The sequence below is a fragment of the Phoca vitulina genome, unplaced genomic scaffold (genome assembly GCF_004348235.1).
Source record: "Phoca vitulina isolate PV1807 unplaced genomic scaffold, GSC_HSeal_1.0 scaffold30, whole genome shotgun sequence".
Lineage (NCBI taxonomy): Eukaryota > Metazoa > Chordata > Mammalia > Carnivora > Phocidae > Phoca > Phoca vitulina.
The window spans coordinates 18,910,903-18,938,394 of NW_022589733.1; the positions used below are offsets into that span (position 1 = coordinate 18,910,903).

The following is a 27,492-nucleotide window of genomic DNA, read 5'->3' on the forward strand; positions in this document are numbered from 1 at the left end:
GGCAGCTCACAAAACAGGATTTGCTTTAAGACCAACCCACAGAGTTGGTTGGAGACTAATGGCGCTGGGACCTGCTGGGCCGGGCCACAGTAGTGTTCAGCTAAGTGTCGAGAGCATTAAGAAGAAAGTCCGGGCTGGAGGTGTGAGGTGTGCTGCCCCAGCTGTGGAACCTCCATGATGTGACTGCATATATCCATCCTCACACATTTGCAGGTGATCACCACTGAGAGTGTACATACATGTAGATGGACATTCCCGGGGCCCCAGTACGTGGGCACAGTGACTATGTGGGGGGCGACAGGAGTTGGGGAGAGGGTGGTCAGCAGGATACCTGTCAACATGGCCAGAGTGGTCCCAGCCACCATGCCCATGGTGACACCGTTGCTTCTAGGTGGAGGGATGGAGGGATGGGAGCAACGTACACCATCACCTGCATGCGGTCGGGCTGCAGCCCCTTGGTGTAGTGGATGACATGAACAGGCGGGGTATACGGGGCTGTGTGTAGTCCGTGCTTTGCTGTGTGTCAGGACTCTGCTGGGAGTAGGCACTTCGCCTGGGGTCCACAGCGGTCTGGTAGGGGTTGGGGGAGGAGTATGGTGGCACTGCCCCACTGGTGGGAGAACAGGATACTTTGTAAGGTGTGCGAGAAGTGTAGCCTGTTTGGGAGCTGCAGCTGCGTAACCTATGGGGAAACCAGTTGGATGACCACTTCCTTTGGCATTTGCAAAGGGAACCCCAGAAAAAGCAGGGCTATAAACAGGATTCACGATTTCAGGAACTGCCCACGCATTCCGGTCCGCACCCAGCTCCACCTCCCTCAGGCCTCCAGTGGCCCGGTCAGCCCCACCAGACAAAGCGCAGCCAGCGTTCCTCCCGCGGGCCCTGCCAGGCCATACCCTGCCCAGGCGCCAAGCGACCCTGAGCTGCGGGCCTGACCTTGGTGCCACCCCTAGAGTGTGGGGGCCCAAGAATGAGTTTGTAGGATCTCACTTTGGGATGCTAGCTTGAGAAATTTTCAAGCGATGTGACATTAGAAGACCCCTCTCCAAGAGAGGTGCCACAGGATACCTTCTAGGAGAGGCTGACCTTTAATAAGCCTTTTGGTGGAAAACCAGTTACTAAACCAGCTTGGAGGGGACCCGAGAGCAACCAGCTCACGGCTGGTTCTGCCCCAGAGTAAATAATGGGATCAGCCCCAGTGGTGTCACTTACATTTTGAAAGAAATGTTTCATTTATAATCATCTGCCTGTGGCATCAGAAAATAGTCTGATGGTCATTGGACAAATGATGCGTTTGTGCCTTGGCCCCAGGCTTGTTCCCCCCGGGCAGAGCCTCTGGCTCTTGGCTGCCCTTCCTTGCCAGTATGCTCCAGTGGTGCAGGGACTTTCAGCCCCTGGCACAACATGTGTCTTTAGTTCCCAACCTAGAAGCTTGTGGGGCATCATTTCTGGGTATTTATCTTCCCACTTTTGATCCCTGAAGAATGATCTCCCCTGGGCCTCCTGTACTTGGCCTTGGCACTGTTTCCTGATTGATCAAGCAGAGTGGGAGCTCTCTTCGCCTGAGTGGCCCAGCTCCCAACATAAACACCAGTTCATCTTAGGCTACAGCTGAATGGCAATGCCAAGACTGCAGGGCTAGGTGGAGAAAATGTCACCCCTACACAGTCATCCAGCCAGGGGCCTGCTTAGGACCCCTGAATCCATGGAGGAGGAAGAGGCCAGGACTGCTGGGCAGTTACCCAAGGCATCAGGAGCTCATGGGTTCCCTTTGCAGTGGTTCTCTCTCACTGTGTCTAGGAACCACTGCAGGGCCTGCTGTCCATTCCACCTCTCCAAGCTGCTAACTGCAGGTGTAGTCTCGGAGGCCATTTTTCACCAGATGTGGGGAATGCAGACAAACAAACAGATGTTGGAATTTCCTGATGAGTGTTGGAGCAGAGGCCTCAGCTCCCCTGTGCCAAAGCTCCTTATGTGGGGAAGCAGGGGGCCCACCTTACCGAACGCCACCCACCTGAGGATCTAGCTGAATCCTGATCGGTGCAATCTCTTCTCTTCCCAGGGGAGCTGGGAAAGGGGAAGCCTGTGCCTTCTGCCCTTCCCGGCTCTTCCCACCTCTTAGCTCCTGTTCTGAACCTCTCATATCCCACCCCATGCTGACCCACCCCACCTTCTTGGGCATATTGAATTCACTGAATAAAGCTTCATAGATGCCCATGGGCCTGACACAGACAAGACAGGGATGGATGTGACACCGTCCTTAGCCTCAAGGAGCCCACAGTCTGCTGGGACAAACAGATGCTAACAGCAAATTGGGCACTTGGCTGTGGAGCACAGAGGAAGATGCTGTTCACAGGGACCTGCTAGGGTTGGGAAGGCGTCTGTGGAGAGGGCATTACTGAGCACGGCCTTGACAATAGAGTAGGAGTTCCCTGGGTGGTTGAGCAGGAGACAGCCCTGCCAGTGGAGGGGACAGCATACACAAGTGTAAAATAGCATGGCACATTCTGGGAGCCACAACTGATGGATTGCCACATGAGAGAGATACAAGAGATGAGGCTGGAGAGGGTGACCAGACTACTAGAAGGGCCTTGCAGACCGAGTTGGGTGCTCACTGTATTCTGAGGGCAACAGAAGACTGCAGTGAGGGTACAAGGAGACTCTGCCCTTTCTTCTTCTTTTTTTATTTTTATTTTTATTTTTATTTTTTCTAAAGATTTTATTTATTAGTTGACAGACAGAGACACAGCCAGAAAGGAAACACAAGCAGCAGGAGTGGGAGAGGGAGAAGCAGGCTTCCCGCCAAGCAGGGAGCCCGATACGGGGCTCGATCCCAGGACTATGGGATCATGACCTGAGCCGAAGGCAGCCGCTGAACGACTGAGCCACCCAGGCGCCCCTCTTCTTCTTTTTTTAAAAAAAGCTTTATTAAGTTATAATTAATATATATAAACTTTACTAAGTTGTATATAATATTCATTAAGTACTATATAATATATATATAAACTAAACGTACTTAAAGTGTACAATGTGGTGAGGTTTTTTTTTTTTTTAAGATTTTACTTATTTACTTGACAGAGAGACAGTGAGAGAGGGAACACAAGCAGGGGGAGAGGGAGAGGGAGAAGCAGGCTTCCTGCTGAGCAGGAAGCCCGATGCGGGGCTCGATGCGGGGCTCGATGCGGGGCTCGATCCCAGGACCCTGGGATCATGACCTGAGCCCAAGGCAGATGCTTAACGACTGAGCCACCCAGGCGCCCCAATGTGGTGAGTTTTAACATATGTATACACCTGTGATACCATCACCACAATCTAGATAATGAATATATCCATCACTCCCAAAAGTTTCCTCGTGTCCCTTTGTCGTCTCCCCCATCCCACTACCTCTAGGCAACCCCCCATCTGCTGCCCTGTCAGTACAGCTTAGTTTGCACTGTCTGAATTTTACATAAATGAACTCATTCAGTATGTAATATTTTTGTTTGTTCTTCTTATCACTCGCCATAATTGTTTTTGAGATTCATCCATGTTGTTGTATATATTAACAGGTAACTCCTTTTTATTGCTAAGTATTATTCTTTTGTATGGATAGACAATTTGTCTATCTTCAGCTATTGATGGGCATTTAGGTTGTTTCCAGTTCTGGCCTACTACACATTAAGGTGCCATGGATATTTGTGTGCAAGCGTTTGTGTGAATATGTGCTTTTATTTCTCTCGGGTAACTATCTAGGAATGAAATGGTCATGTCATATGACAGATGTATGTTTAACTTTTAAAGAAATTGCCACACTGTTTCCTAAGTGGCTGTTTGATTTTACAGTCCTATCTCAGACATACCTTCTTCTGACTGGCTACAAATTGCAGGATGAACCTTCAGAACTGAGTCTCCATGTGCGTTTGCCCAGCTAGTGACTACAACTGAAGGCTTGAGACATGTACTCCTTGGGACCAGGAAAGGGAAGGAGGGTATCCTGGGATTCTTTCCTAAAGATGATGTCAGAGACTTGGCATCATTTCGAGAGGCTTGTTTGTCATCGATACTGCCTCAGGAGCTGGGGGAATTGAGTAGCACCGAAGGGTAATGAACTAAGGGCACCTCTAGCTCAGAACTTGAGAAAATCCCTTTGGACCTCATGAGGCCATAGTCCCACAGATTAAAGCCCAAATTCCACAGAAATGAATTTTTGTGTAAATAAATGATTTCAGAAGCTTATGTGGGGGCACCAGCCAGCTGTGGGAATGGCTGTGGTCTCTGATTCAGGGCCCTGTTCCAGAGAAGTGGCATCCTCGCCAGATGGTCAGGAGGAGCCATAGAACCGAGGGCTCCAGAGCCCCGGGGACCCCCCAGGTGAAGGTTGCTAATCTAGGTACATTCTCCATAGATCGGAGCTATGGAGCAGAATCCAGGACTAGAGGGCAAGACCAATGTCCATGTCCTTCTGGCCACTGCTGGGACCTGGCCTTTCTGGATGCTCATATCTGTAGGGTGTGAGCCCCACCAGAGTTATGAGTGTGCCGTTCATTCATTCACATTCATTAGTGCTTCTTTGGAACCAGAGATGACTCAGGCAAATTGGGGTCAGGTTGTGAAATCCTCCGGTCTCTGCCAGGTCTTTGGGTGGATTGTACAGAAAGGACACAAAATAGTGATTAGATCGGGCTTGTGTTTTAGAAAGGGACCCTGGCAGCCAGTGTGGAGGTTAGACTCAAGTGTGGATAGTTCGTGGGCAGGGAGGTCATTAGGAAGAGGCGAGGGAAGATCTGAGCAGGCAGCAGCAGTGGGAGGACGAGGGACTTGGGACGGATATGTGGATGAGAAAGAGAAGAGTCAGCCCCATCCCACGGCTGCCAGCTCGTCTTCTCTCATGGCTTTAGTGACATTGCTACCTCCCAGTTCCCACCAACCACGGCTTGCATAAATAATAAATACATGGAGGGATAGAAGGATGCTGTGTGGCTCCACCCATGCTGCTATCACCTGCCTAGCAGGCATCCTTCACTGAGGTGAAGATGGGAACTGCAGCTGTCCTCCTGGTTCAACAGGATGTCACTGAGTCATGTGTGACAGCTCTCAGCATGGGCTGACTCGGGGAGGCTCAGTTAGTCACCTGGGAAACAAGGGCACTGTGGTCCCTTCTTGCCCCAGATTCCCAAAGCAGTGAGGGACTCCCAAAACTTTAAACCTTTAGGAAGGAAAGGCCTCAATTTCTCCTGAAGACCTCCTCCTTGGGGCAGAAAGGGAGGGGAAGAGAAGCCAGAGCTTGGTAGGGAGATCAAAGGTCTCTGCTTGATCCCTGTTAATGAAGTGGGTCTTAGTTGTGATCACAGAATGTTGATATCATGTGACCTTTGTCTGGTTAAGCACAGTGAGTATAGCACTGTTGAGGTACGTTTCTGTGGTTTTTACTGACCTGCTGAAAGCTCCATCCACAGGGGACCTCAGAATGGTGCTCGCCATAACCAGAGTTTACCCTCAAAATAGTGTGGAGGGGCAGGGGAGGAGGGATGGAGGGGTTCTGGGCAGGGGCCACTGGAGTTGCATGATGTGGAGGAAAGAGTGCTGGTGACATGTGGGAAAAGCCTAGAGTCCTGGGTTCCAGTCCCCTTTGCCACGTCCCCTGGGCGACCACAAGAGGGAATCACTTCACCTGTCTCAGCTGATCTGGACTCTGATCACAGGGGCTGCAAGTCAGCGTCTATGTCTGTGTTCCGTCGTCTTCAGTCTGGGCCCCAAGAGGGTCAAAGCACTGGGCACAGACCCTCTGAACTGGGTTTGTGAAAAGATAGATCAGAGATGTTCACTTTGAACAGCTCAGGCTGTGACTTGTTGGCCGTTGATGCCAAATGTTGAAAGTGAGTGAAGGGCTAAAGTTTTAAATCAGGGGCCCAGCCCTTAGCTTGCAGCCCAAATTCCACAGAATTTGACGGAGGTTTGATTTGGTCATGAGGAACATGATTGTGCGTGGTCATTTGCTCCTGGCCCAGGGGCTGCTCACAAGTCTTTTGAATCAGTCTTAGTGTTTCCGAGCTGGGAGAGCACTGAGTGACTTCCTCCCAACCCTTTGTTTGATGTGAGAGGAACAGAGGCCCAGAGAGGGTGGAGGAGCAGTGGAGGCCCTGGCCAGGAATGACCAAGCTTGTCCACATGGGCTCTGAGGGCTCCTGGGGGACCTCAGTGCTCGGTGTTCTGGGCTGCTGAACAGGAGGCGCCCCGTGGTCACTGCCTCGGAACGGCCTTGGCCCTGTTCCCTGCCCTGTGGCACCAGCAGCAGGGCCCTCCTGCCCTTGTCCACTGAACGTTTTAAAGAGAGCCTGCCTGGTCTTGCCTAGGTGGTGAATGGCCTTCCTCTCTGCCAGGCTGTTGCAACAATAGCAGCAGCAGGAGCGGGGAAAGTGGTTCAGGCACAGACAATGGAGGTGAGGGGCCCAAGGGTGGGGAGGGGACAGCAGAGGTCCAGTGCTAGAAGGTAAGGTTTATGATGAGCTGGGTGGTGTGTGGCACACAGAAGAGATAAACTCGTTGTTGTTTTTCTCGGTCCAGGGCACTTGCCTGGATTTGATGATAAAAACCAGAGCCAGGCCCCAAGTGGTGGTGCCAGCCTGAGAAATCCAGGGAAGGAGGCCTGGCGATGAGCTGTTTGGCCCCCGGCCAGATGGTACAGGCGGGGCATCCCTAGACCCAGGGCATGAATTCCTGCCAATGACTCAGGAGCTTTAGAGCCGAGGGCACCCTGTAAATCTCCACAGCTCTGCCAAGGGTCCTACCTGGGGTGATGGCCGCAGGTGAGTGAGGAGGAATGTGGAAGATCTGGGTAGGGCATGGCCCGAGGAGGGAGGCTGTGATCTTTGTGCCGCGAACCCTCCCCCGGGCCTCCTGGTGCCACCTGGGAGCTGCAGATGTGGGCTGTACAGTCCACAGTGGCGCGAGTCACCTACACAAAGCTTCTGGGATTTTCTCTGTGTCCTCCATGCCCTGCCTTCTCAAGCAACCTGGCTCCTTGCTGCATGAGTGATGGAAAGGGAGGAGCAAGCAGCCACACAGGGGGGCCCTCAGCTCCCAGGCCTTCCACCCACAAGGATGGGAGGGAGAGTGACCTGGAGCTCTTGCGTGTCTGTGTTGGGAGATGGTGAGGGAAATGAACAGGCTGGATGAGCCTCTGATCCTGGCTTCCTGATGGTCACTGAGCCCTTCCAGAGTTAAACCTCAGATCCTTCAGATTTGGGCAGACACTACCCCCTCCCTCTCCCCTCATGCCCTAATATCCCCAGCAGTGCCCTTACACCTGGCGCTTTGACCTTCTTTTCTTCCCTTTTCCAAACCTTCCCTGCTCCCTGGCCCAGCTCAGTCCTCTGCCTCCTGCCCAAAGCCTTCCCTGCTGTACCAGGCCTTGCAGACCTCCTGCCTTCATCTGTTCCCGTCTCTATACCAGTCTCAGGGAGGGCAGGTAGCTGATGTAGGAGGCATCCAGAGAAGGAAGGTAGAAGGAGAGCAAGACCCAGCCAGCTTATCTACAACTGAGCAGGGGCCTGGAGTAGAGAACACCCAGGAAAGAAGGCCTGAGGAGTGGTCATCTCTCTGGCATCTGTACCAGCAGGGGCTGGGAACAGGGATAGACAAACAATGGGAGCCCTGGTCAGAGGGACAGGCTGATAGGGACAGGCAGGTGTTTCCCTGGGGGTACTAGTCGGGGCTGTGATAGGTGGAAGAGATAGCAAAATAGAGGAAAGGCCAGAGACCTGGATCTGGGCCTCTCTGGATGGTGAGGCAAAGACTGAGGCCCTGCCATATGCAGCCTCCCTTGGGACTCTTGGCAGCAGGAGCCGGGCAGTAGGCAGGCTGAAGAGATCTGATCATGAGTCGCTGGAGAGCCCATTTTGGGTGCAGAAGCAGCCCCCCCCCCCCCCGCTGCTTTGTGGAGCCCTACTTATTAAATGGGGCAGTACCTCTTCCTGGCAGTTTTGGAGTGGCGCTCATTGGAGGCAACCACAGGGCCTTTAGCATAGGCAGCTCCGCCCCATCCTTTACTCCCACTCCAGATACCACAAGTGCATCTGTGCCTGAGAAGGGCCACTGTGGGTGGCTGGAGGTATTCTCAGTACCAGTTGTCACACCCTGGCCCAAGGCATTACCCAGCAACCAGCCCATCACAGATGAGGAACTCAGCATGGTGGAACGGCAGGCACTCACTCATTTTGAGCAAAGTAGGGTCCCCAGCAGCACAGCCCTGAGCCTGCCTTCTGCCCGTGAAAAGGCCTCATGGTGTCTCGGGTTCCCCCAGCACTTCAGGGGAGCAGTGTCTGGAGCTGAAGCCCTGGCCAGCCACAGACCACACGCCATGAGATTGACTAGCAATAAAATACACCAATTTAAAATCATAAGGGAATTGCAGATTAAGGCCACAAGGAGATACCACCACACACCTATTAGAATGGTCAAAAGAAGAAAAAAAAAAAACCCTAATTATATCAAGTCCTGGTCAGGATGCAAAGCAACTGGAACTCTTAGACATGGTTGGAGGGGATGCAATTGGTGCAGCCACTTTGGAAAACACTTTGGCATCTTCTTGTAAAGTTAAGCATTCACTCACCATATGACCCAGAAATCCCAATCTTACATATTTACCCAAGAGAAATGAACTTGTCTTTACACAAAAACCTGTATGCTACCACTCATAGTGGCCCTGTTCATAATTGCCCCAAACTGAGATAACCCAAATGTCCTTCAACTGGCAAATGGATAAACAAACTGTGATCCATCCATACAGTGGGATATTCCTTGGCAATGAAAAGGAAATCAAACTCTCAAATGTATGATATGATATGAGCAAAAATAGGAATCAGTCCCAAATGTGTTATGCTAAGTAAAAGAAGCCAGACTCAAAAGGCTCCGTGATGTCATTCCAGTTACATTTTGGAAAAAGCAAACCTATAGGGACAGGAGAGAGATCAGGGGTTTCCAGGGTCTAGGGGTGGGGGTGGAGGTGCAGGGGATCGACTACAAAGGAGCACAAAGGAGTGATGGAAATATTTTATATGTTGATTGTGATGATGATTACACAGCTGTGCATTTATCAAAACTCATAGCACTGTATACTACAAAGGGTGGATTTTACTGCCTATAAATAATACTACATTCAACCTAACTTAAAACATACACGCACACATTAATCACAGCCACTGTTTCTGAGCACCTACTAGGCCCGGTGCCAGGGGCTCTGAGTGTTTTCTCATCTGTGCACTCATTTGCTCGCTCACTCAGCAAGCATTTATTGATGCCTCCACCAGGTGCACAATGCTAGTTACTCCTCCCTAACACCTTCAAGCCACATGGCTCCCTAAATTGTATAGAGAAACTAGCAGGAAGATGTGGCCAGAGCCCAACCCTGGGGGCCTACAGGTGAGCTTGAAGATTCTCTGTGGGTACATTTCCATGGGGAGAGGAATTCTGAGCTTTGTCACCCCCTCAAGGGATTCTGCAACTCAGAAAGAGAGACCAAGGTGAGGAGCGAATCATAAGGACCTGGGCAGGGTTTGCTCCCTCTCTGAGGTGCTGGTCTTGCACCAGCTGGCCAGGCCATGCCCCTCACAACTCTGAATACAGAACTTGAGCTGGGATGGAGCGCTGGGGTTCCAGGCCCGGTTAGGAACACAGTTTTTTTTGCGGGGTGGCTTGTTCTCTGCTTGGGAGCTATCTGTGTCTGCCCAGCTCAGATGGGAGTAATCCTGGCTTCTCTGGTAAGAATCCAAATGTGGGAACCCCCTGGATAAACCCAGCATGTGGGGTACACAGTCACAGGAACACTGTACAGCAGTGAAAATGAGCAAACCAGAGCTGCATGTATCAGCAAGGATCAATCTCAAAAATACAGTGTGGCGTGGAGAACAAATGACAGGGTAGACAATGTATGACACCATTTAAATATTGTTTAAGAGTTGAACACCTTGAATTTATATATGCAGATTCTTCAAAGAGATTAAATTACATTTAAAAATGCTTTTTTATTTTTTTCAGTTTTATTGAGATAGTTTACACACAGCACTATATAAGTTTAAAGCATACAGCATAATGACATGACTTACATATGTTGTAAAATGATTACAACAGTAAGTTTATTTAACATCCGTCATCTCATATAGATACCAAAAAAAAAAGAGGTTTTTTTCCTTGTGATGAGAACTTTTATGACCAACTCTCTTAGAAACTTTCAAATATACAATGTGCCAGTGTTAACTATAGTCATCATGTAGGTTAACTCTGTTTAAAGACACAAAATAGTACCATATATTGTGTTATAAACTTAAAAATATAAAGACATGAACAAGAAAGATGCATACCAACTTCAGAACTGGATTAGCTCTGGGGAAGGTGTTACCAAAAAAAAAAAAAGCAAATATGGCAAAAAGCTAACAGATTAAACAAATCTAAGATGTATGACTTAATTCAAGGTGATGTGTTGCATATTGTTTTCTTTACTTTCACTTGAAATGTTTCATAATTAAGAAATAATCCAGAATGTACCTTGAAAACATTACACTAAGTGAAATAAGTCAGACACAAAAGAACATACATTGTATGGTTGCACTTACATGAGGTGTCTAGAGTAGAAATTCACAGAGAGAAAGTACAGTAGCGGTGACCAGGGGCTGGGGGAAAGGAGGATGGGGAGTTACTGTCTGATGAGTACAGAGTTTCAGTTTGGAAAGACTAAACCTCTCTGGAGATAGATGGTGGTAATGGTTGCACCCCAACATGAATGTACTGAATGCCACTGAACTGGACACCTAAAAATGTGACAGTGGTAAATTTTACGTTATGTATATTTTATCACAATAAAAATAAATAAAAACAAGCCAGAATAGGCAAATCTATAGAGACAGAAAGTAGATTAGTGGTTGCCTAGGGCTGGGGAGGATGCCAGGAAAATGGGGATCATCAGTAAGGAGTGCGGGGGTTTCTTTTTGTGGTAATGAAATGTGATAATGAGGTGCCTGGGTGGCTCAGTCATTAAGCATCTGCCTTCGGCTCAGGTCGTGATCCCAGGGTCCTGGGCTCAGGTCGTGATCCCAGGGTCCTGGGATCGAGCCCCGCATGGGGCTCCCTGCTCAGCGGGAAGCCTGCCTCTCCCACTCCCCCTGCCTGTGTTCCTGCTCTCGCTCTCTGTCAAATAAATAAAATCTTAAAAAAAAAAAAAAAAAGAAATGTGATAATGAAATGTTCTGAAATTGATTGTGGTCATGGATGCACAACTCTGCGAATATACTAGAAGCCATTAAATTGAATGCTTTCAATGGGTGAAGTCTGTATCTCAATTAATCTGCTTTAAAAAAAGTCAAGGGGCGCCTGGGTGGCTCAGTCAGTTAAGTGTCCGACTCTTGATTTCAGCTCAGGTCATGATCTCAAGGTTGTGGGATCAAGCCCCAAGTCAGGCTCCGTGCTCAGCAGGGAGTCTGCTTGGGATTCTCTCTCTCCCTCTCCCTCTGCCCCACCCCCACCGTGTGCACACACCCCCCCCCCCCCTCCAAATAAATTAATAAATCTTAAAAAAAAAAAAGAAAGGCCAAAAGAAGGGAAATCCTTTCTGTGTCAGCTACTGTAGTAGAAGCTGAGGTCTGTCTGGTCTGAACCTGGCTGTGACACGAGTTTCTTGGAGTCATCGGGAGCCTCCAAGCCTCCCCCACCCCCTGTGACAAAAGGAGGGAACCTTGTCAGCCAGGCTTCCAGGGCTGGAACCATTACCATATCCATGGGGTTCTAAGAAGGAAGCAGAGTCATAGCATCTGCAGAATGAGGTTAATGAGAATCCGCTCCAGACTCCAGGGGTTTTGAGCCTTAATTAATACTTGTGAGGCCCTCAGTGATTGTGAAATCAGAGGTTCTATAAATCTGTATGGCGGTGGCCGTATTAGTACCAGCACATTACTCGAGAAAGTACCAGCCTTCGTATCACTGACTTAGCTCCCTGGAAAGGCTGGGCCCGGAGTGCCCAGGCCAAGCTGAATCTATCTCTCTTGCCCCCCCTTGTCTTGCTTTCTAGGCCACTCCTGGGGTCCAATTTGTCTGGACCAGACTGGGCTTCAGGGCCCCCCTCCCTGTCCTGAGCGCTGTGACCAGGCTCCTGATGGACAAAGACCTCCGCTTGGGGGTCTGAGGAGGGAAACCAGGCATATTCCCCCACAGCAGTCTCGGTGACTTTCACTCCACACCTAAAGAAGGTGGAGCATTTCCTTTTCTACAAATCTCAGGACTCCGATGAGAGCACCTGACACCTTCCCAGGTCGCCATCCTTAACTGTATTTGATGTGTCTCCTGGGACTGTGGGTCCCTGAGGGGAAGACTGGCTCTGCCCTCTACCCACAGTAATCTGGGGACACGGAGCCATCCCATTTTACCTTAGCTTGGGTCTTTTCTGCCTCATGGCTCCTTCCTGGTCCCCTCAAACAGCCTCCCCCAGCAGGACTCCATGGCACAGCCTCTTTCCTCCTTTGTTCTGGCACTGTCCTCCAGGATAGATCCTCAGACCACATCATCCTTTGGGCTACCCACTCAAGAACACCTCACACCAGACTCAGGGGTCCTATTTATGCTAGACATCTTGATGCCATGCAGAGCCATCCCCACCTGGCAGAGCTTTGTTGCCCTTGGACTCTGTGGACTCATTTGTAACCGCTGGGATGGTTCTCTGGCCAGAGGGGTGGTGGTAGATGGAGGCACAGGCTGGGAGCCAGGATCTGTGGCCCCCGGTGCCCTCAGCTCTGGGGCTGGGACCCTGGAGGTCTATGAACCTGAGGATCTGCAGCCCAGGTTACCTCCCTCATTCCAGGGGACCCTTAGCCCCCAGTGCCTGCTGACCCTGGGGCTGTGACCCTGGGCCAGCCCCTGGTATGTGGGCCTCTCTAACCAACCCTTTTGATGAGTGCCTGTTAAGACCTGGCACATGGGGTGCCTGGCTGACTCAGTTGGTGGAGCTTGCACATCTTGATCTTGGGGTCATGAGTTTGAGCCCCACAATGGGCATAGAGTTTAATTTTTAAAAAATTAAAACTAACTAAATAAATAAAAATAAACTTATTAACGACAGCAACAAAAGACCTGGCGCAACTTTTCCCCCACACTCGATCTTATTTCTGGGGACTAATCCCTGCTCCCCACATTTCCCCGAGGTATGTTATATCCTGATGGGTGCAACTTGTCACTCCTGCTGGGTAGCTCTGAGGATCGTAAACATCATCCTCCGTGTCAGCAGCCTCTCCCTTCCACTCTTCATCCTGGCTTCCTGACGGACTCAGACATTGCTAGGCCTTACCCAGGGCCTGTCAAACCAGATGGGACTGAGGCCAGAGACCCCCCTCAGGGCTGATAGAGGCCTCTTCCACAGCCTTCTCAGGGGGACAGTGTAGTATCACGGTTAGACCTATAGGCACTGGAGTCGTCTTCCTGGGTTCAAACCATATTTCCACCTTTTACCTGCTGTGTGACCTTGGGCAAGTTGCTTAACCTCTCTGTGCATCATTTGTAAAATAAGGGCAATCATAATACTGCACAGGATTGTTGGGAGAATTAAATGAGATCATTTATGGGCAGTGCTGGGCCTGGCATACAGTAAATACCCAAGGAAGATCAGCTGTCAATGGTGCTGAACTTGCTGCTTCTGAATCTCCTTGAGCATCCATGGTCCTTGTTTAAGAATATGTACTGGGTGGGGGGGTGCCTGGGTGGCTCAGTCATTGAGCGTCTGCCTTCGGCTCAGGTCATGATCCCAGGGTCCTGGGATCGAGCCCCACGTCGGGCTCCCTGCTCCACGGGGAGCCTGCTTCTCCCTCTCCCGCTCCCCCTGCTTGTGTTCCTTCTCTCGCTTTGTCTCTCTCTGTCAAATAAATAAAATCTTAAAAAAAAAAAAAAAAAAGAATATGTACTGGGGGAAGAAAAGAATATGTACTGGGAGGGCACCAGGCATCTTGCCTAAGCCAAGGTGACCCCTGTGTACAACCTGCCCCCAGGCCTGCCCCCAGCCTCCACCCCAGCTGAGGGGGCGCTACCCACAATAGATGGATGCTGAAACTCCCTCCCCAAAAGCTTATCTCTGCAGCACGCCCAGTAAGTGCCTCCCCGACCCTGCTGACCACTTCACACCCCACCCAGCTGCTTCTGAGGGTCCAAGGTAGGACACTGAGGCTGCTTAATGAGAGGGTACAGGCCTCTGCCTAATCAGACCATCCCGGACAGCTTGGAGAGGCCGGTTTTCTTCTATTTATAGTTAAACTTCTCTGCCATTATGGTGCATCTCTAGTTTGGGAGCTCTTTTATTATGTTTTCTTTATGCCTTCTTCATGTGGGTGAGTGGAAAAAGAAATGAAAGGGAAAATCACAGTTTTATGGTTAGGAAAAACTGCCAGGGGGCATGGCAGGCTTTATGTTCACTGCCTTGATGGCACGACTAGGGTGTCCTGGGGCGTCAGAACAAGACACGACCTTTCCTGGGTGTGGTTATGGGGTGCTCATGAGGTAGGGTGCCCTTGGCTATAGGAACAGACTGGAGCTTGAATACTGGCTTTACCATTCGCTCCCTGGCTGCCCTTGGGTAGGTCATACCTCTCCAGGCCTCATCTGCCTTACCTTTAAAATGAGCTCATAGGCTGGCTCAACTTCCTGGTGGGCTGGAATGCACGGTCCCCTTGGAGATGACAAAGGGCAGACTAGCAGCAAGAGTAGGAAAGGCTGAGGCTCAATTCTGGCCTGCCCTAGGTGCCCAAAACCCCTGTCTCCATGCCTTTTGGGACCCACACAACTGCTACCCCTTCCCACTTCTCTGCTGTGACCACTCCCCTGGGAGGCAGGGGAGCCCAGAGTGACCAGGCCAGGATGAGAAGAGCAGTCCTGTCTGGAATAAGGACTGTCCTGCAACCCCCCATGGAGAGGTAGGAGTTAACATGGTCATAGTGGGTCACCAAGCTGCAGTCACAGATCTCCCTGGCACATGAGTCCATTTTAGGAGGGTGGCCTGGCACTTCTCACTATGGAGCAAGGCCTGACTTATTTTAAGCTGGGCGGAACAAAGGGCTTGGTGTCTCTGTGGTTTGTGGTCTGTGCACATGGCAAGGCTGTGGTGGCAGGGACACCAGCAGGCCCAGCTCGCAGCCCTCATCTGACCTACTGTGGGCCAGCATGCCTGCAGGGATGCCCATTCTCCATCCCAAAAGCCCGGCTGGACGCAGGCTGAGTGGATAGGGAAGGTCCATCCATAGGCTCCTGCGTGAGGCACTTGAGCAGGGCAGGGCAGATGGCTGGATAGCCAAGGTCATGTCCAGAGGCCGTGGCTGGGTCAAGGTCACTCAGCCATGATCTGTACAGATCTTTAGGCGGAGGGACTAGGACTATTTTGTGAGATGGGAAAGCTGGGGCAGGGAGCAGGCAGGGGAGGGTGGAGGAGGGGCAGGTGGGAGGAATGGGTGGGTGTAGCACGCAGCTGTTATACTTGAGCCAGACCACCTGGGTTTAAGCCCCAGCTTGGCCAGTTACCAGATACCATATGACCTTGGGAAGTTACTGAACCTCTTTGTTCCTCCATTTACCCATTTATAAAATGGGGATAATGGCAGTAACTTACACCAAGGGCCACTGAGAGGGTTAAATGAGTTCAGTGTAAATCACTTAGAAACAGGCCTGGCACTTGGTCAGTCCTCTGTGGCCCAACCCTGCCCTGCTCCTGCTTTGTCCCTTTGTGAGTAGATGACCAGACAGTTGGTCACCTGTGACCCTCTCCTCTTGTAAGGGGCAGGAAAGGAAGGACCGTGGCCTTCGGGCAGGCAGTGAGGTCAGGGCAGGCTCTCCCCGTAACTTCTTGGCCCACGTTCTGCTGCTCAGGAAGGGACATCGCCACATTCTCAGCTTTCCTCCACACCCCTCATCTTTCGTTGTTCTTGTCAGTGTGTACCACGTCTGGTACCCTGCCGTGTCGGTCAGGACCCTCAGTGACTCTGACACTTTGGTTTTTCCTCTCAATGGCCCCAGTGACGGTGTACCTGGCTGCCCAGGTTAACATACCCAATGTCCTTCATGTGAGGTGCTGCCCCAGCCATCAGCAGGTGTGGCTGTCTGCAGACTCAGGACTGCATGGCCTAGTGCCCCTGTCCCAGAACAGACTTGGATTCCGTTCCAGGCTGCTGCACTAGCCAGATGTGTGGCCTCCATCAAATCACTGGGCTGCTCTGAGGCAGTCTTCTCACTGGCCATGTAGGGATGATGATTCCTACCTCAAGGGTCATTTGAGGACTGGATGAGAGAACAAATGGAAACACCCGCCTGGGGCCTGCATTTAGGAGCTGCTCAGCTCCTCCCACAGACCTCAGTGACTCACTGGGGGAGCAGGGGACCCAAGGACCAATAGAGCTTGTTCTGCCGGTTTCATTTCCTTCATTTCTCACCAGTCTACCCCCCATCTGCCAGCCCACCACCTTTGTCCTTGTTCAGGCCTCTTCAGACCTCTGTTCTCACCCCTCAGTCCATTCTCCACACTCAGAATGAACTTTAGAACACATGAATCAGATCGTGGTACTCTCTGCCTACAACTGTCTATGGCTTCCCACTGTCGTCAGGGTAAGGTTCAAGTTACTTAACCAGACCCATGAGACCAGTGTGATCTGTCCCTGCCCACTACTCATTACTCTTACCGCAGCTGCCCCCAGCATATTCCTTATTCCACAATTTGCATGGAGTGACTTGTCCCCTGGACATGCCTTGCACTTTACATCTCCAACTTTCATCTGCAGTTCATGGAATAAGCTGGATTTGGCTTCTGCAAACCCCCTCTCCCTCAACTCTCTCTATTGGAAAAACTCAGGTAGCCACCATTGCATAATCAAATATATATCCTATTCAGACCTTTCCCTACCTCACCGTGGAAAACCTCCAGGGGGGACAGCAGGTTGCGGTGTGCCTGTTTTCTTTCTTGCTCCAGCTCATCCTCCATTTGCTAGCCGCTCTGTTATCCCTGTCTTTGAGGATGGATTAAGGTGGGGGAGTGAGGAGGAGAGAGAAGCAAGAGGCCCCAGAAGGGCTTCTTTTCCCTGGATCTAGAATCTGACATTCTGGCTTTCCCTGTGGCACATAGATAACTTCTGGATCTTTCCCAACTGGGCACTTTCATGGGTTCCTCAGAGACCCTTCTCCCCCCTTCCCACTAGGAACCCCCAAACACAGTTCTTTTGCATGGGGTTCCTCCCCCCAAGTGGCTGCTTATGGCCCACCCAATCCTCTTTCACTGCCTCCTCACTTGGGCAGGATTCCTTTAGGATGACCCCAGGCCAGGTCCTTTGTGTTGGTGGTTTGGGGGTGAGTGTGGAGCCCAGGCATCTGTAAGATGCTGTGAGAAATTTGGATGTTAACATTCTAAAAATGTGGAGGATCCCCCGGAGGGATTGTGAAGCAGGGGAGTGACATGATTAGTGTCTACTGTGACAATCCAGGCAGAAGACTGTGGTGTCTTCCCTGGGATGGGGGCTGCAGAAGCAGCACAAACCCCCTGCTAGTTGCTGACAAAAGCAGGCAGCAGAGGAAGTGGCCTTGCTGAGCTGGTAAAGCTTGGAGCTGCTTTCTGCCTTCTCAAGTTGGGGTCCTCAAGGGGTCACATCCCCAGAGCCTTGTGGAGGTCAAGCTTGAGTCATGGCAGCTGAACCGGGACTCTCCCCTGTGCAAACACTTTCAGGGAATGTGATTTCACAACTCCTCAGGACCTGGTCCAACACTGCTGAGCTCCCCCCACCCCCCGTATGTTTTCCTGGGGTTGTGCCTGAGTCCCGATCTCGTGGTTGAGCACTTTTTAATATTCAGAGTAAGAGAGAAGTAAACTCAGTGTGGGACCCTTTGTTGCACCACCCTACACCTTCTCTTTGGCCTGTATGGGGTCCTGCTGAGTGCCTTAGACTCTCTTTCCAGAGCAAATGGCTCCCAAATACAAAAGTCAAAATTTGCAAGATTCCTCATCTTTTAGGAAAGATCCCTGTTGGCGCCTGGGTGGCTCAGTCGGTTAAGCGTCTGCCTTTGGCTCAGGTCACGATCCCGGAGTCCTGGGATCAAGCCCCTCATTGGGCTCCTTACTCAACAGGGAGTCTGCTTCTCCCTCTGCTCTTCACCCTGCTTGTGCTCTCTTGTTCTCTCTCTCTCAAATTAATAAATAAAATCTTTTTTTTTTTTTTAAAGGGAAAGGTCCCTGTTATAATTTAGTGGTTCAGCTGGTGGGCCCTGGAGTGGAATTTCCTGTCTCGGTGCTGCTTCTACTACTTACTGACTGTGAGGCCTTAAGTTACATAGAGTCTCTAAACCTCAGTTTTCTTATCTTTAAAACGGAAGCAGCAATGATGGCTCTTTTATAAGGTTTTGAGAGGATTAAAATGTAGGGTAACCAACTTGTCCCTGTTTGGGACTCTCCCATTTTCACACCGGAAGTGCTGCTTCCAGGGAAACCCCCCAGTGGTTGACAAACTAAGACAATTGGGCACCCCAATTGTAAATGACACCCATTATGTAAATGACAATGTCCAGAAAGCAATTAGCCCAGTGCAGGCAGTTCATCCAGGTTCCATTACTGTCAGCTAATACTATTGGTCTTTTCCCTAATTAATCGATGTGATAGGAACGTTGCCTGGGGGATTCAGAGTCCAGGACTCTGTTCACTGTTCTGTCCCCCTCCTGCTCTAAAGGCTTCCTGGGTACCCCTCCATCCTCCCTGGGGCCTCAATTTGTTCACCCATCAAATAAAGGAGATGAACTTGAGAGTCGCTGGGGATTCTTCCCACTAAAGCCTGTGAGATTTATTCAGGGACGCCCTCCCAGTGCCTGGTAAGGCAGCCTTGAATACAGATGGGACCAGGTATGCATTTGTCTGCTTGACATTGTCATTGAGCAAAGCCCACGCACGTTCTAGCAACACAGTCTGCCTCAGGAGAAGTCTGAATTGCAAGTTTCATTCGCACCTTGATGGTGACGTTTTACCTACAGCTAGGGCTGATTTGGCTCTTGGAAATCTTGACCTACGTGTTGGGGGGAAATGACAAGATAATTGATGTTCTTGTGCTTTCATGAGGTTAGCAGTCAGCCCCAGGAATGAGTGTGCCATCAAGAAATGGAGATTTTCCCCAGCAAAGCCTTTTTCCTTGAGGGGAATGCAAAGGGTTGCTTCTTCTCCTGGGGCAGGTGGAATCTAGGTTTTAACCCCTCTTTGTGGGACCCACCCCAATATCCAGATTTCAAGTAAAGCCACATGTCCCAGTAGGAAATAACTGGGATCCCCCAAGATCTGGGGTTTGTGAGTCCTTGAGGGCATAAGTCCTAAGTTAATCAACCTCTCCTAACTGTATTCTAGTATAGTACTGGACTCACAGAAGATGCTCAGTAATAGATCTGCTTTACTTTGTCATTCCCAGGCACTTCACTGTTAGGGGCCTCTGCACACATCCTGTCAAGTTGCCTGCAACATGCTCAGTTGATAAGAAGGGCTGTTTTATTTTAGCTCTAATGAGGAGGCTAATGCTCAGGTTGGACAGAGCTCCCCAGACTTTGGGATGTGTACCCCTTTCAGATTATTTGATGATTGTCTAGTCGGGTCCTGGGGAAGAGGGGCAATTGCCCCTGAAGAGAATAATTGACTTAGTTAACTGTCCTGGAAATGATTAATTTTTAGGCCAGAGATGAAGCTAGTCTTAGTACTGGAGGAGGGAGAGACTTATTTTTTCTCTGGGGCTGCTTGAGAGGCCTCCAGATTCTGAGATACAGAGATGGGGGTTTACATCCTGGTTTGTCTGGGACTGTCCAGGTTTTAACACTGAAAGTCCTGCATCCCAGGAAACTCCTCAGTCCCAGCCCAAGTGGGACAGTTGGTCACCCTACACAGAGATGTCTGGGTGGTTCCAGCATGGGGACCAAGTGCCCACACTGAGGCAGGAAAGAGCAAGGAAGCAGATATAGAGGCCCTACCAGTCAACTGCTGTTGGCTGGGAGGGGTCGGTGGAGGACTAATGGGTGATCACAGTGGAGGCCATAGCAGTGGCCAAAGACAAGCCATTTCTGAGGCAAATGACTTTTGGGAGACCTGACATCTGGCAAGGAGGCTTGTCAGGACTGATCTTTTGGCTCCAAAAGCCTGAGTGGGGCCTTAGGGTGGCCAGGGAGGCCAGCAGTGCTCAGCTGAGTGGCCATCTCAGGGTCGTTGGCAACAGAGGCAGCCTCATAGCCAAAAAGCTGGCATATGCTCTGAAGCACAAGTAAGTCCCCAGGAAAATCTCAGATTTTCCGGGGCGGGGGGAGGGGGGGGGGTTCACTTGCATAGGGTGCTAAACCCAGCCAGATGCTGGTAGGAGCTCAAGCTCTGACATGAGGCATGAGAGAAGGTTCACCCTAACTTTGTTCTGGGCTGGTACAGTAGGCTGAATAATGGCTTGCCCCCTTCTCCCCAAAGATATCTCCATCTTAATCCCCAGAACCTGAGAATGTTAGCTTATATGGCAAAGGGGATTTTGAAAATGTAATTAAGTTAAGGATCTTGAGATGGGGAGATTACCCTGGGTTATCTGGGTGGGCCCTTAAAATAATCACAGGTGTCTTTAGAAGAGGGAGGGAAGGTCACAGAAGGAAGCTGGAAAGGTGATGTGATGATAGAAGGGGAGGTGGAGTGATGTGCTTTGAAGCTGAGGAAGGGGCCACAAGCCAAGGAATACAGGTGGCCACTGGAAGCCAAGAAGGCAAGAATTCTTCCCTCAGGGCCTCTTAGAAGAACCAGCCCTGCTCACACCTTGACTTGAACCCAGCGAAACTGATTTTGGACTTCTGACTTCCAGACCCATAAGAGAATATATTTGTTTTCACTACGAAGTTTGTGTTGATTTGTTATAGCAGCAATGTGAAGCTAATACTGCTGACGAGTTGGGAGTCAGTTTGGCCATGTCCTATTTCTCACATTTATCTTCACAGCACACCTCACAGGGCTGAGAAAAGTGGGAGAGAACACAGAGATCCTTTCCGGTGTAACTTTTCTGAGGAATAGGCTGCCCAGAGTTTTAGACCAGCACCTAGAACAGAACTTGAAACATGGTAGTTGCCAAAAAAAATTTTGCAAAGTGAATGAATACTTTTAGTCTGGTGATTGAATTGGAATAGCTCCTGAAAGGAGAAGAAATGCCCTCCAGGCATGACCAATATGGACTCTCATTGAAAATCCTAGGTCCCAACCCCAAGAGTGCCCGTCTTCAGACCCAAGGGCTTCAGGGGGTCTCACTAGATGAGTCAGCTGGGGAAGCATTGCCAGGTAGTTTAACCAAAACTTTGAACACATCCAAAAATTTCTCACCAAGACACACTATACAACATGAGAAGATTATTAAAAGTCCCCACTGCATCTCATATTTTACATGGTGCCATGTGACTTTTATTTATTTATTTATATTTTTTTAAGTTTTATTTTTTTTTTAGTAATCTCTACACCCAGTGTGGGGCTCAAACTCATGACCCCAAAGTCAAGAGTTGCATACTCTTCCAACTGAGCCAGCCAGGCACCCCTGTTTCTGGGAAATGGGAACTGGCTTTAGGAAGCCACAGGATCCCTTCTTGCTGCACAGACACCTGACCTGGGGCATCTGCTGGCTCTTGACATTGAACACACATCCACTCTGGAATTGGGCATAGAGACTAAAATGGTTTTCAAAAACTTGGGAGGAACAGACTATTTTGTTAAAGAAATTATTCCTCTCACTAAGAGCTTTCAGGGGAACAACATTGTGTCCAAGGTACCAACTTCTTCATAAGGAAAATTAGGGAAGCACTCTTTTCTCTCATCCTTAGCAACTAAGGTGGAAACGTGCAGGTTTGGATTGATTCGTCACAAATCTATAAGAGGAGTGTCCAGAATACTCAGCGGCTATGTGAGGGCACCTAGGGACTCATTTTGGCTGTTGAGAGAGAGGTCTGAGGTGATGCAGAGGGGGCAGTGAGGGGGCTTCTCCAACCTCTGGTGATGGAGTTCCCACTGTTTTTGTCCTGGCTTGGTTGTGATCCATATCCACCAGGCTGGACACCCACAGGGCACAGACTACCTGTGCCTTGTCCACTGTGAGCTCTGCAGTGCCCATTCTTGGACTTGGCATAAGTAGATGTTCCATAAATGCTTCCAGAATTTCACTGAATTATCCCTGCAGCTCAGATAGTGGATACTAACGTGACAGGCCACATAGTTCTGTTGGCAAAAGCTCTTCCTTCTCCTGGCCTTCTCAGAAGTGAGGTCTGTGGAGGAGAGCATGTGTCACTCGGCCCTGGGCCCCAACCAGCCAGCACCATTGATCCCAGGGCTGTTCAGTCCGTCGACTCACCCAGAGCCCCAGAGTCACCTGCACCAAGCAAATGGGAAGTTTGCTTTCCTGTTTCTTCCTCTCTTTGATCCCTTCCTTCCACTCATACTGGTGGGGCATCAGGTTAACCAGTCAGTGTTCTAGGTGCTGCAGATATAAGACAGGCAAGAACCTTGCTTGGAAAGCTCTTTACTGAAGTGCACAGAGAAAGAGGTTGATCTTAGCTTCTCAAAGAGATAAGCTAAGGGGACTTTATTACATATTACCCAAAGGAGTGGATGTTCACCACTGTGGGCCTTCTGTATCCATTTCTTCTTCCCTTTGGTGATATACTCCACATTTTATTTGAATGTCCGTCCTTCCCCTATGCAGCCCCTGCACTTCCCATCCTCCCCAGCTGCACAGGCAGGCCTTGATAGAGTGAAGCCAGTCAGCATGTCCCATCCACCTGGCCCTAGCGATTGGCTAATGGCTGGACCACCCGACCCAGTCTGGATCACCTGGACCAGAGGGACTTTTGATGGGTGCCTGGGAAGATGTTTTCTTGATAATATGGAGAAAGACCCACTGACTCTTCTGGATGGTCAGAGTGTAGACATGCATTTGGAACAGCTTTGACCTCTTTATGGCATTAGGTGTGGCTAGGCTGGGGAATGAAGCCCATAGCCAGAGGCAGTCAGGCCTGAGAGAATCCCAGAGCAGTGGAGTCATTGCCCAGCCTGAACCTTGGCTGGAGCCTCAGCCACCTCCGGACTCTGAGGTTATGTGAGCCAATCCACTCTCTTTATTGTTTGCATTAGTTTGGATTGGGTTTTCTGTGTCCTGCAGCTGAGAGCATACTAGCTGATCTTACTAAAGAGGAATTTCAAATCTGGTTGCAAGGTCAAGACTGAGGCAGTCCAGGGGCGCCTGGGTGGCTCAGTCGTTAAGCGTCTGCCTTGGGCTCAGGTCATGATCCCAGGGTCCTGGGATCGAGCCCCACATCGGGCTCCCTGCTCCGTGGGAAGCCTGCTTCTTCCTCTCCCACTCCCCCTGCTTCTGTTCCCTTTCTCGCTGTGTCTCTCTCTGTCAAATAAATAAAATCTTAAAAAAAAAAAAAAAAAAAGACTGAGGCAGTCTGAGTTTAGGGGAAAGAGGGCCAGGCACTGGTTAGTGACCCATTCAAAGACCAACAGCCTTGCATCCCCAGCTCAGAAGTGGGAAGGAGACCTGAATATGGACCAAGGAGCCTAGGCCGGTGGGGTGAGGAGAGGGCTAGTGCCCAGTCCCTTGCCCCAGCCTTGGCTGGCTGCTCCCTTACTTTCATGCCACCTGACTAGTAAATGCAGAGTGCAGTCCACTTAAAGAAATCAGAGCAGCTGCCCCTTCAAAGCAGGAAAGATGTGTGTAGGTGGGTGGGGAGGAGGCGGATAATTATGCAGGGAAAATAGTTTTCTTGATATTCTTCTGGAAATGTGCATGGAGCGCAGGGAGCAGCAGGAAAGATGAAAGGAAAGGGAAAATGTATTAGTAGAGGATGTGCATTGTGCCCTCCAAAGGGGCATAGGATGGAGTGCGCCGCACATCACATGCTTATCTGACCATAGCACCCTTTTCTGGGGAGCATCTGAGACAACATGGGAAACCTCCAGGCAGGGGACTTCATCCATGAGTGACTAAAGGATTTGTTGGGAAGGATTGAGTCCTCCTTTTGTGTGTGTGTTTGTACAACACACTGACTCTTCCTCATGACCAGTGGGGCTGGGTGCCATTTGCATTTCACACCTGGACTTTTCATGTTCTGGGGAAGGAGAAGGGAGCTCTTGCCTAGCAAGAGAGGAAGCTGCAGTGTGCTAGGGAGAGCTAGGAGCTCTATGTGCTGTTTCTTTGCCCCCTTAGGGGTCTGCCCACAGATTCCATGTACCCTGCATGCTTTGAGCGGCAGAGGGACACCACCAAACTTTGAGAAGCAGCTCTGAGTCTGTGAACATTGGAATGCCAATAATTATCCAGCTGTGAGTAAGCTGAACATTTCTTAGGGCTATTTCTGTGTAATTATAAATATTTGAGGATATTAAACTCCCAGGTTACACATTGAGGGTATTATTTGAGCAATGGCTGGCTGCAGAGCTGAAAATGCAAACATCCTTTCATTCCTCCCTCCTGGAGCACTTAGAATATTTTATGGGATTCAAGAGAAAAAAGTTTCAGTTGAGAAAAAAAAAAAAACCCTGGAAGCAAAGTCAGTTGCTAATATTTCTAAATAGCTCTAAATCAAAAAAGAGGAATGTGACCACTTTACTTAATTGTGGTGGGTTTGCGATGCATTTTCTCTATGGGTTACAAAAGCAATTACCATCAAACAACCTACTTGTGCCTCCGTTGTGATAAAATGTTCCCTCTAATGGAGCTGACATGCCAAGCAGAGGGCCTTTTAAAGCACTTAATGCTTCCAGAAGTGTTCGCATGTGTGGGGCTCCTTGGTGTGCACTGAGATCCCATGACTGGCTCCCTCTAAGGACATGTCAGGGTGCAGGGGGTTCTGAATAGGAGCTAGGTCCTTTGAAGCAGCCGCCGAGGTCTGGGGCACGAGCAAGGTCTTTGCTGCCCTGGATCTGTCAGTGGCCCCCATGAAGCCTTGGGACCTGTCCAGCCTCCTACCCTCATACCCTCAGTCACCCTATCCTGTCCGTCCATCCCCTGAAGTCTCATATCTCCTCACCTGCTCCCCATCTGCGTGCCTCCCACCCTGGAAAACAGGGACCATCTCCCATAGACACATGCACAAGCGGTCCTTCTATCTTCTGCTTTGAGCCTATCCCCTCCTGCCGCAGCTTCCCCACAGTTCCTGGGGTTGCCACTCATTCTCCAGACCCCCAGTGCTCCAGGATACCATGGCTCCTGTGCCCTTGAACAAACCCCTCCAGCCTTTGAGGCTCCTACATGCTGTACTGCACCCCCTCCTCCTTCTCAGCCCTTGCTCTGGGCCCTGGCTTGCCCTTTCTCACCTCAAAGAACTGCCTTCAGCTTGGGTAACTTTAACAAGGTGTGAATGGCCCATCGCAGGAGCCAGGTCACAAACTTTCCTGATGCCCTTCCACTTCCAGACCTGACAGTCTTGGCCACTAGGCGACACCTCAGCCACACTGAGCGCCCTGTGTCTCCCTCACCCTCCCTCCCTGCTCCTGCAGAGGCCTCTGGTCCCTAGCCCCGAGGATTTTGTTTCCTCATTTCTGGCTGGGACCCTGTGGCCATCCCTCTGCCTCCCTCTCAGGCCCCTGAACCCCATCATCTCCATCCCTCCGCCCCGGTGCTGCCATCTAAGGCCCCTTAGCCAGCCCCGGAGAGAATCCTGACCCCGCAGCCTCCCTCGCCCCTACCCCACCCTTGCTTCTGTCCCCATTTCCTAAGGTCACAGCTAGACACCCCTAAAGATGTGTTAATGTTAAAAGTTCTTTAGAGTAAAATAACCAGGACTCTTCTCCCCCACCCCACCCCCGTAGATGCGGGCAGCTGGCAGGGGGCATCTTCCGAGACACTAGGGCAGCATCCCCGCTTGCTTCCCAGGTGCGCGGTGGGCGCGGCGGGAGGAGAAACAATCCAACATCGGTTTGAAAGCTCAAGGTCCTCACACAAAGGTGGGATTGGATTAAGCGGGACCGATCCGGGAGGCTGCGCTCCCCAGACGACGCTCCAGCCGCCCGCTCCAGGTCCCTGTCCAGTTCACTATCCTTTGTTGAGGGAGCGAGAAGAGGATTCGGGACGAGGGGGGCAAACCCAGGTGGACCCAGGTCGTGGCTCCGGACACAGACACAGGCGGGCCGCCTGGTCCCCGCAGCGCGGGCCCCGGGCGCCCCCTGGAGGCTGTGTGCTCAGCCCAGACCCGGGAGGGTTGTGCCCACGAAGAACTTCCTGCCCATCAACTAGAAAAATAACCCCCATAAAAGTGGACAAAGGACAGGAACAGAAACATTTGAAATGAAATACAAATGCCCAATAAAACGTTAATCTGACTTTTACATAGGCAGGATCTGTTGCAATTCATTACATGCTTCGCTCCTTTAAATCTCTCAGCAACACTACTGGGGAGAGGGGCGCCTGGATGGCTCAGTCGTTAAGCATCTGCCTTCGGCTCAGGTCATGGTCCCAGGGTCCTGGGATCGAGCCCCACGTTTGGCTCCCTGCTCCACGGGAAGCCTGCTTTTCCCTCTCCCACTCGCCCTGCTCGTGTTCCTTCTCTCACTGTCTCTCTCTCTGTCAAAAAATAAATCTTAAAAAAAACAAAAACAAAAACAAAAAAACACTGCTGGGGAGAGACAGAGTACTCCCATTCTGTGATTGAGTAAACTGAGGCACAGGACTTGCTCAAGCCCACACATAAAGTGACAGGGCTAGGATCTGACCCAGCCGCCTGACACCAGATTCTATGGCCTTACTCACTACATTAGACTGACTCTAATATATGAAATATATACATTCTGGCTAAAAAACAAAGAGTAAATTAAAACAATTCATTCGATAAATTTATTCAACAAGTATTTACTGGATGACTACTGTGAGCCAGGCCCTATACTGGGTGCAGGGAAATGGATACCAAAACACACAAAACATTAAACTTACGTTTCAGTGGGGAGAGACAGACAATAAATAAACATGAAACTATAGTCTGTGGCAAGTAGGGTAAGTGCCTGGGGAAAAATAGCAGGGTAAGGGGGGGGAAAGGAGGGCTATTTAAATCAGATGATCAGATCCTTCTTTTTGAGAAGGTGACACTTGAGCAGAGACCTAAAGAAAGTGAGGGAGAGCGCCTTGTGGTTATCTGTGGGGAGAGTATTCCAGGGAGAGCAAGGTCCCTGAGGCCAGTGCTGAAGGCACTGTCTACATAGTCAGCAGGAGGCGGTGGGCTCCTGTCTAGCCACTGTGGTCCCCTGCCTGTGCCCAGGGCTGTGCTAGGCATTTGGGAAGGAAGTCTTGCTTGTTAACCATTCAGTGGGGGTGATGCTCATCTTTGCCCTGGGTATTCCCTCACTTCCCTGCAACTGGCCCCATGTGACAATTGTCCCTCATGAGTCTCAGCAGAAGATGAGATGATCTGGGGAAGTGGAAGGGAAAGCCCCCACTAATATTTGGGTCGGGATAACTCACCCAGATTCCAGGTCTCTGGGCTGGGACAGCAGCA

At 50.5% G+C, this 27,492-nt stretch overlaps 1 protein-coding gene and 1 pseudogene across 1 annotated transcript in view; one reads left to right on the forward strand and one right to left on the reverse strand.

The window, feature by feature from the left end:
* Window positions 1-16,969, reverse strand: part of LOC116644466 — a 50,532-nt pseudogene extending 33,563 nt beyond the window's left edge.
* ZFP90 (ZFP90 zinc finger protein) overlaps window positions 1-27,492 on the forward strand; it is a 158,128-nt gene that overhangs the window by 33,365 nt on the left and 97,271 nt on the right. The gene's annotated exons all lie outside the window — the stretch shown is intronic.